General features: G+C 39.9%; 1 long non-coding RNA gene across 3 annotated transcripts; it reads right to left on the reverse strand.

The window, feature by feature from the left end:
* Positions 1-3,493: 3,493 nt before the first annotated feature.
* LOC143484655 (uncharacterized) lies at positions 3,494-7,953 on the reverse strand. Of its 3 annotated transcripts, none has more exons than XR_013122673.1 (3): positions 6,231-6,484; positions 4,096-4,365; positions 3,494-3,892 (listed from the first exon to the last, which is right to left on the reverse strand). It is a non-coding gene; the product is annotated as an uncharacterized LOC143484655 (long non-coding RNA). The 3 variants fall into 3 exon arrangements; XR_013122674.1 differs by having other exon boundaries at positions 3,495-3,892; positions 4,169-4,365; XR_013122672.1 differs by lacking the exon at positions 3,494-3,892 and adding an exon at positions 7,723-7,953 and having other exon boundaries at positions 3,902-4,365; positions 6,231-6,411.
* Between the last annotated feature and the right edge of the window lie 708 nt (positions 7,954-8,661).

Here is an 8,661-nt window from a genome sequence, read left to right on the forward strand (position 1 = left end):
AGTGAAGTAGAGCCACACACACACAGTGCTGGACTGTAGAAACAGACACTTAACAATAACAATCAGACTCAAGTGAAGTGAAGTGGAGCCACACACACACACAGGTGCTGGACTATAGAAACAGACACTTAACAATAACAATCAGACTCAAGTGAAGTGAAGTGGAGCCACACACACAGTGCTGGACTGTAGATACAGACACTTAACAATAACAATCAGACTCAAGTGAAGTGAAGTGGAGCCACACACACACAGTGCTGGACTGTAGAAACAGACACTTAACAATAACAATCAGACTCAAGTGAAGTGAAGTAGAGCCACACACACACAGTGCTGGACTATAGAAACAGACACTTAACAATAACAATCAGACTCAAGTGAAGTGAAGTAGAGCCACACACACACAGTGCTGGACTATAGAAACAGACACTTAACAATAACAATCAGACTCAAGTGAAGTGAAGTAGAGCCACACACACACAGTGCTGGACTATAGAAACAGACACTTAACAATAACAATCAGACTCAAGTGAAGTGAAGTGGAGCCACACACACACAGTGCTGGACTATAGAAACAGACACTTAACAATAACAATCAGACTCAAGTGAAGTGAAGTAGAGCCACACACACACAGTGCTGGACTATAGAAACAGACACTTAACAATAACAATCAGACTCAAGTGAAGTGAAGTAGAGCCACACACACACAGTGCTGGACTATAGAAACAGACACTTAATAACAATCAGACTCAAGTGAAGTGAAGTAGAGCCACACACACACAGTGCTGGACTGTAGAAACAGACACTTAACAATAACAATCAGACTCAAGTGAAGTGAAGTGGAGCCACACACACACAGTGCTGGACTGTAGATACAGACACTTAAGGCACAGAGTCCGTAACTTAGCAGCTGGGAGGAAGACAGAGGAAGATGACGCAGGCAGACTCAGTCCTCTGTGCTCAAGGAATGCACAGCATTAGCGTGCTGGACCTGTGGGCTGAAGTAGAGTGTGAGACTGAGGAGAGACAGATGCCGGTCATTAACCTGTACGTAGGTGAATTGGAAAGGGGGAGTGGTTGTGTTGTGGAATGTGAGGAATGTGAAGTGGGCGGCTCCTTTGTGTGGCTGGCCCGGCCTACCGTGACACGCTTATTGTAGATTAAACTAATTACAAACACTAATCGTACAAAACATCATACAAAAATTGCAGTCGATCTCTCCTGATGCCCCAAATTTCATACTGGGCAATTTTAACCATGTTTCACTTAAAAAAAACTATGAGGAGTTTTTATCAATATCTTTCATGTCCAACTAGACACGGTAAGACATTGGATCTGTGTTATGGATCAGTTAAGGATGCTTTCAAGTCCCTCCCTTTACCCCCTTTGGGTTCAGCAGATCATAACTGTGTGTACCTATTGCCCATATATAAGACTGTGTTAAAGAGGGAGAAAGCACAGATAAAGGACATGAAACACTGGACTGATGAATCTATGCTCTGCCTGCAGGAATGTTTTAACTGTACAGAGTGAGATGTGTTGAAAGAATCTTGTGGAGATGATCTGGATGAATTGGTTGACGTAACATGCTCTTATATATCATTTTGTAGAGATATGATTGTCCCCTGCAGACAGGTGAAAATGTATCCTAATAATAGACCATGGATGAATAAAGCAGTTAGTCTCAGTCTGCAGAAAGAGACTTGCTTTTAGACAAGGAACAACCTCTGATTTGAGTGTTGCTAATATGGAGTTGAAAATTGAAATTTTAAAAGCAAAACAGAACTATAAAAATGAGTTGGAGAATAAAATGGTGGCAAATAATCTTGGTTCAGCCTGGTCTAGCATGAAAACTACAGCAGGTCTTAAGGATTCAGGAACAGTAAGAAGGTCATTTTTAAGGCTTCACTTCAGACACTGAGCTGGCTCACGCTTTTAATCATTTTTACAATCGGTTTGATGCATTTGATCTTGCAAATGAAGTCCAGGGTTTGAGAGGAAAACTGGCAAATGATCAGCACTTCTCTATAGATTTGGAGCAGGTATATGAGGCCTTTCTCTCTGTAAGGGTGAAGAAGAGTTATGGGCCTGATAATGTTTGTGGGTGTCTACTCAAAAGGTGTGCTAAAGAACTGAGCCCTGTGTTTCATTATATTTTTAATAAGTCTCTACAGACACAGCATGTACCTAAGGTGTGAAAAGACGCAGTAGTGGTTCCTGTCCCAAAGTTGAGCTGCCTAAAACTCTTAACAATTTTAGACCAGTTGCGCTTACGTCAATTGTAATGAAAACTTTTGAAAAATTGATAAGGTCTGAAATCTTAAGGAAAACTGAACATAAACTTGACCCTATGCAGTTTGCCTATAGGCCCCACAGAGGAGTGGAGGATGCTACAGTGACATTGTTTAATTTATTGTTCCAACATCTGGAGGGGAAAGGATCCCATGTTAGAATTTTATTCGCAGATTTTTCTTCTGCTTTTAACACAATCCAACAACCCCATGTTTTCATCTTCACTAAAGAAAAATCCCCACTACACTTTAATAAAATACATTTTCCCCCAAACTTATTAAAACACCCCTGCTAAAATGGTCTGTGCCGCCCAGAGCGCACTGACCTCCCTAATAAATTTCAACATGGACTGATCCCTCGGTTTCGCCCACAGAGAAGAAAATGTTTGGTGTGTTGGTGAGTCTATTGAACCTGTGATGTTTGTAAAGATTGCTTAAAACCATTAAACTTCAAACGGACCTGTGTGTTTATTACTGTACTGTACTAGGATTTAAATCAGATGGATGAATGTTTAGGACTATTGAAAATGTGAGTGGTGAAGTTAAATCAAATGGTACAAAATGGCGGTAGGCCTCACGGCACAATGTAACAAATGTGAATTAAATGCTATGGAAAATGGTGAAATGTGGAATGCTTAAACCGGGTAAACGGGGACAGCAAACAGGAGTGTAAATGTAGTGCGACACACGCAGTAGGTCAGCTTAAGTTTTTAAAAATGCCAGCAGATAGCTGCCTCTGCGCCTGTGCGCTTGCGTGAATGGGTGGATGTGGTGCGTGTGCGTAAGCGTCACGGCTCCTCCGTGACAGAGAGAGTGCGGCGGTATATGCAAACTTCCTTAATCTTGGCAAACCAGCCAATGAACTCCCTTAATATGTTAACAATATATATAAAATGTTTATATTTGACATTACATTAGTCTATCAAATTTCCTGTAATTTATTTGTATTTATTACAGATTTGATTAATCCACATACAATCAATGCTGTAATACAATTATAACACAAAACAAAGTCACAAGTGAAAAACAACAAGCAGAATAAAAGAAGGAAGCAAACACAAAGTGTACAAGAGTTTAATGAAACTAGCAAAAATGAAACTGACCATAAAAGTGGATGAACCAGAACTAAAGAAAATTAGAAAATTGCCAAAATTAAAAAATCAATTCTCAAACAATTCATATAAATGAAAATAATCCTACACTGCTATGTACTGGGGCACATGTTAACTCATTTTCTAGCTAAACAGGATAGCTAGACAAACTAAATACAAATATAGCTTAACATCATACTTCAATTTAGATATATGCTAATGCATGACAAAAATTCCAAATAGCTGGTCCTAATCAATTTAGTAGAAGAAAATAAGCAAGATTGCCTGAAGAGTAAAAACTTGGATAGCTTAGCGTATTCACATTTCTTCTAAAAGAAAACAGACTCATATTGATCATGTCATAGACATTATTAAGTGATTTGATTGGCTGGTGTGTTTTGGCCCTGTGGCACCCAGGACAGTCACATCTTGGCAAAATCAGGAAGTGCTGATCAGTGTCACCAGTTCCACGGACTTGACATACAATCATGTGTGAATTTTAATAGGACCTATTTCAAACAAAAAAAGTTTTAATAATTTACAGTGTCTTCCAAAATATGCAACACCCGTAAAAGTGATCAAATCTGAAAAAAACATGCTTATTTGACATTTTGCACTGCATCACATTCTATTTTAAAAGACAGACTTTCAAAATTAATTAAAGTGCTATCAGTTTTATGTAAGAAAACACTGTGTAACAAAAATGACTCACTGACAATGTGATGACATCTTGTATACGTATTCTTCCCAAGACCCTCCAGCAGTGTCAAAGAAGGGAAGATTACCTGTCAGGGAACCACCGAGAGGCCAACGATAACTTTGAAGGAGCGTAGTTCAGTGGCTGGAGTAAAGGTGCACCCGTCTATGGAATGAAGAGCTCTGTATAGAGCTGGGCTGTATGGGAGGTTATTAGGAAGCCATTACTGTGCAGGCTGCATCTCAGCAGACTTCACCTCTAAGCAGATTACACATCCTGCTTTTCCTGCAATAAATACATGTGCAACTGATTAAGTACTGTATCATTCTCGTTCTTGGGGGTCGTCCATAAATAGTAGCAAAGACTCAGAAGTAGCCTAATGCTTTTGACCTTTACTTAGCATCTTCCAGGTCAGGAGAGCACAGCAGACATGTTCTTACACAGTGGCGTGCACAGACATTTTGGGGGGGCAAGTGCTCAGGGGGGAAAGGGCACTTTTTAGCGCACATGGAACACTTTCATTATAAAAAAATTACACGAATATGTTGAACGTTGAATTACACACATATGTTGACTTTTATTTGTAACATTCTCTAAACGTGAGTTTTCAATGGTAAAAAAGTCACACCACCGACTGATAAAATCCATATCCAATATTAACTATATACAGTCATTGTTAAGTCCTTCAGTTAACTTCTGTTTACCCTCCACTGTCTGCAGGCCTTGTTGCATATATTTTGCAATTAGTAAATCAATATAGGCCTACAATTAAGACAGTAAAAAGACCGTAAAGTACGAGAAGGAGTTATAGGCTACTGAGTGTTGTCATTACAAGAATGCAGATGCATTTTTCACAGGTAATGGGGAACTTCCCGTTTCTTCTTTCACAAATGAATGTGTTAATTTATGTTGCCTAACAAAACCTATACAATGTGTATTTGTATGTGGTTGTCCTCACGTTATCTATTGATTTGGGCTAGAGCGACTAGTTTATCAGGTGACCAGTCGGCTAAAATTCTTAGTAGTTTGGTGCTGTATGATACATTTTACTGCACAGAGGGCAAACGGTACGATTTGACTTGATGTGTATGTGACCTGGCTGGTGGGGACGGGAGAAGAAGTCTATCTGTGACCGTGTGTGCTGTGCTGAAGACGCTTCCTTCCACTCGCTGAACTGAACTGCTGCTGCAGCGCATCTGGTGTTAAAGGAAGAGAGAGGTCGGGTGTGTGCGAGGTGGTGGCTCATTTCAGGGCATTGTTTTTAATCGCTCAGGTTTTCAAAAGATCATTTCAAACCGACCTCAGTAAAATGATTTTATATATATATATATATATATATATATATATATATATATATATATATATATATATATATATATATATATATATATATATATATATATAATGTTACGCTATTGTACGGCTAGAGTTCACACCTACGTCGTGTGTTACGGTAGCCCGTTTGTGAAACGATGTATAAAGGAAAGCTTCTCACACTTTTAACGCAAATACCGATGAAGTAAAATAAATGCAGCATAAATAAATACACCTGATGTGTAATACACCAACAATCTGCCTTAATGAAAACGCGTTCAAAGCTATGCAAAAATGAAAGTGTTAAAAATCCTGTTAAAAATTATATTTCTTTAACACGATAAAGGCTCACACACACAGAACTTCTGTTTAGCGCGACCAAACCGCGATGGGACACCAGCGCTTTGCAAACACGTTTGCTCGATTTCCTAAGTTAAGTGTTAAATTCAAAAAACACCAAAAACGTCGATCAAAAACAGACCAAACACTGTGCAGTCCATGACATTGTTAAGTTTTAATTTTCTTTTTTGTTGTTACTTCACTTGTTACTGGACAGGCAAATACGAAACACCACAATTCTTTATAGACGACAAACTAAAACTTGAATACCTAATTGTATGCTCTCTCTCTACATTACTAAACATGTTTCGTCGCATGAACAGAGCTACTGTATCGATCGCCTGAGCGGAGGAATATAGATTATAGACGGTTTTAAGATTATATTTAACAGTGTGCATACAGCACAGCCACATAAGTAGATGCCGTCACTCGGTTTAGGACACGGACCATCAACAAAAACGTTTGATCCAAAGCAGTATATTTTAAATCATACCTACAGTGTGAGATTACAGGATCAACCGTGATGCTCCAGTGTCGCTGAATTCGGGCGACACACGCCTTTTACTCTCCTTTTCTCTGGCTTGAAATATCCGGGGTGGGCGAGGGAAAGTTGCCTTGATTCAGTGGCTTTTTCTCTCTATTTATTCCCAGTTACCTTGACATCAATTTTCGAAGTATCTGTAAGTTGTTTAATTTATGTTAGATAATGTTATAGCATGTATAGCTATGTTGCAGCACAGACAGTTACAGGTACGTTCGCAGGGTTGCCAACTTTTGACGTTCGCTTGGAGTGAGATTTTAACCTGGAGCCGGTGGCGAGTGTATTTTGTTGGGGGGGGGGGGGGGGGTGGCGAACGTAAAATGGACACAGATTCAGTGTTATATCGCCGGTGGATGGCGCCAGAGCTAGCGAACTAGTAACGTATTGAATCATATATGTGGATCTGAGGTAAATAAACTGGATATTTTTTTTCGGCGTGAGATATCGGAAGTGTGGCGTGAGAGCGTGTGAAAACGGTCAAATGCGTGTGTCTCACGCTCAATGCGTGAGAGTTGGCAACCCTGCGTTCGGTTTAGTGTCACACAGTGATGGGAAGTAGCCTCTCTGAAGGGAGCGGGATCTTTGGGCTCCGTTCATTTAAAAGAGCCGTTCAAAAAAATTGATCGTCGTTTTATTTTTCCCTGGCAGCAAGAGGCGCTACTGGGTAAACTATAGGACAGCTTTGATATTAATATCAATGAAGAACATTTATGCAAATGTTGCTACCTTGCCTTAAATGTAAGCCTAATTCAAACAGCACTTTTTATTCTTATTATACATGAACTACATTTAAGATATTCACACAGCAAAGTACAAGACATTCTGAAGTGTCAGAATGGGATCAAAAGTGACACAAGTATGTCTTCTCTGTACATTCTTTATACACGTATATCTTCTCTTTACATTCTCTATACAAGTATATCTTCTCTGTACATTCTCTATACAAGTATATCTTCTCTTTACATTCTTTATACAAGTGTATCTTCTAGGTTGACTTAGGGAAACAGTTGAAATATCATTGCAGCAACAACACTCTGGCCAGACATGGTCTTGATGTCCAGGACACTTGAGCAGGTAGAGCTACTTGAGCTAACTGTCCCCTGGGAAGATCTGATGGAAGCTCAAGAAAGGAAGAAGGCCAAGTCTGCTGACCTGGTGTCCGAGTGTGGGAGGATTGGGTGGAGGTCACGTTGTGAGCCTAGTGAAGTGGGCTGTAGGGGCTTTGCAGGCCAGTCTTGACATCGGGCCCTGGGACTCTTAGGGGTTTGTGGACTGCACAGTCAAAGAACCTTGAAGAACATCATGGAAGCTGCTGGCTTCACGTTGGCTCTGGTTTAGATGGTGGGATGTGTGGCAGATGCTCAAATGCCTCACACTGCCCATCTCTGCCTACCAGACTCCATTCTTCAAACCAGAAACTGATACACACACCAAACAGTTCAGCTCACCTGAATTAAGCTTGTCCTGATACGGGATATTTGATCTTCCCCACCTGGAATAGGTAATAGCAATTCTAAGGAATACCAATTTTAAGCAATTTCAAAGACACTAAAAATGAACAAATTCAAGTCTAGATTATGAAGTTTCCTATAACACAGTTAAGCATCCCAGCGTATATAAAGTGTTTTATTCTGTAAGAATTAAAGAAGATCACGTTTGTCTGAGGCACGAACATGTCCCTAATGATTCAGCAGTGTATGTTCTATCTGCTCCCATGGACATGTGTTAGAAGAAGATTTCTTGTTTCTGCAGAAGTTATGATTACCAGTAGCAGTTCACTTATCTTCAAATGCTACCAACCAGCTCCCCTTATCACTCGTCTGGCCTACCCCCCCCCCCCCCCCCCCCCACACACACACACACACACACACAAACACACACTGTTTTCCCCTCATTGCACCACTTCCCAAAACAAGAGAGCCAAGTTGTATTGAGTAAAGCTGTGGTTAATTAGCGGTGTATAGAACCTGCTTTGAGGAGTTGAACTCTGAGCTCATAGAGTCAGACTGGACAGAAGAGGATCAGTGACACTGGAGCTGCACTGCACACTAAAGAATCATTCAGAGGTGAGTACAGTTCTACTCTACTGTACACTGCATTTGCCCTCATGACTGGTGATAACATCCATCTTCCCATATCCTGTCAGCTCCACCTAATAACAGTAGTATCACCAACTCTACCACTCTTATTAAAATACTGTTCTAATGGTGTGTTTTCTCAAATAACTCAAGAACTCCTCTTTACTGAACATTGCTGGTGTTTTAGTAGTGAAAAATAATAATGATTTAATTATATATTGGTTTAAGTTTAAAATGCACAATGGAAATAAAATAAAATAAAAATAATTTTTAAAAGCAATACAGTTTCATATTACCACAAGGTTTGGT

The sequence above is a fragment of the Brachyhypopomus gauderio genome, chromosome 20, assembly GCF_052324685.1.
Source record: "Brachyhypopomus gauderio isolate BG-103 chromosome 20, BGAUD_0.2, whole genome shotgun sequence".
In the NCBI taxonomy this organism is placed as follows: Eukaryota; Metazoa; Chordata; class Actinopteri; order Gymnotiformes; family Hypopomidae; genus Brachyhypopomus; species Brachyhypopomus gauderio.